The following is a 1,692-nucleotide window of genomic DNA, read 5'->3' on the forward strand; positions in this document are numbered from 1 at the left end:
GATGGTATTGTTCACTTGGAGAAGAAAAACTGGCGTGGGCCGCTGCGTTTATCAATTTTCCCTTTTTCTCCTTTTTTTTTTCTCTTTTTTTTTCTTTTTTTTCGCCCACTTGCTTGTTTGTCATGGCATGGCGAAGGCCCATTTTTGGGCCCAGCAGGTTGTCCTATGCGCATGGCATCACCTAAAATTAGTTCCAGTCAGCGGTGGCCCTTTTTGCAGCTTCGCCACTGCGGATGTTTGCAGATCCAAAAAACTGTTTTGTCTCACTCTGTCTTTCGTGCTCGTGTCAAACCATGCTCTTGCTGTTTTCCTTTTTCTTTTCTTTTTCTTTATTTTTTGATAAAATAATTCAAATGCTCAGACCCAAAGCATGGTTCGTCCTAAAAAAAAAAGAATAAATGAGTCCCAGCAGTGGATGCCACATAAGGCAAAGCAAAGACAAATTAGCAAATCAAGTGCACGGAAGAGAATTTTTTAAAACTCCTAATCATAACAGACATGACAGCCCTGTCATGCAGTCAAGTGTTAATTAGTTTTCAGACCCCCCCATCCCCCCTCCCTCCCCCTTCGCCCCCTCCTTCCATCTTTCCATCATGAGTGGATTGAGAATGACGCTGCTCAGGAGTTAGATGCATTCCCTATCACATGTCATTAGCCCCCCCTCCTGATGCAGGATGTGCCGGAACTGCTTTTTCTCGGGTTGTCTACCATTGAGACGATGATTAGCCTGAAACTATATTTCAGAAGTGTTTGTCAGGGCGCGTATCATGCTGCAGTGAATCCAGGCTAACAGATGGATTTGCTCTTGGAGGAACAGACTGTACAGGGTGTTCTTTTTTAAACAAGCACCAGGCAACCGTGGCACAAGACGCTCAGTGTGTATTCATGTGATGCACCTTTTTTTTTTTTTACAACCGACAGCCTTTACCGTGGTCTGCAGGCGACGGTGACACCAGCGCTAACTATATAGATGAATTAAAAGGGTTAAGGCTGTTTGAGTGATTCAAAAGCAAATAGTAACATGTAAACTTATTATATAAATAATATCTACATATTACAGTATAAACAGTAACAGCGGTCAAAATGAAACGTAGAATAGTTTGTGAAATTATTCTGATAAAATCCACTAACTTTTTGAAGCTAAATTCACAAATATGAAACAAATTTATCTAAATGCTTTTTTATTTTTCACTATATAAATACTTATGTCTCAATATTCACAAATATGAAACAAATTTATCTACATGCTTTTATATTTTTAACTATATAAATACGTATGTCTCAATTAATCACAATTTATAAAAAGTAACGGAGGAAAAGAAGAAAGTGAAAATCAGTGAAGGCCAGACGGAGACATCTGACAAACTGTCACAGACTGGAGACTGGAGGTGGTCTTTAGACCACAGCAGGTGAGGAAATCCTGAGGTGAGAAGGCAGTGGCTGCAGCCACACCCAGCCCAGAACACCAAGAGTCGCTCTTCTGTGAGGGAATTTTTCACTGTTACTATAAATAAAAAATTTTTTGCAGTCACACATATGTCTGTGTGCATGTTTCCAGAACCATGAAGCCACTTTAGAAGTTTGATATGAAGGGGTTTTTGAGAAAACACTGAATATTAAAGCTTCAATGAAGTTGGCTGGGGGGGTGCCAGGACCACTCCTGCTGTGTTCTTTGCACCCCAGTCACAGCTC

Source organism: Cynoglossus semilaevis, chromosome 18, assembly GCF_000523025.1.
Source record: "Cynoglossus semilaevis isolate Cse_v1.0 chromosome 18, Cse_v1.0, whole genome shotgun sequence".
NCBI classification, from domain to species: Eukaryota; Metazoa; Chordata; class Actinopteri; order Pleuronectiformes; family Cynoglossidae; genus Cynoglossus; species Cynoglossus semilaevis.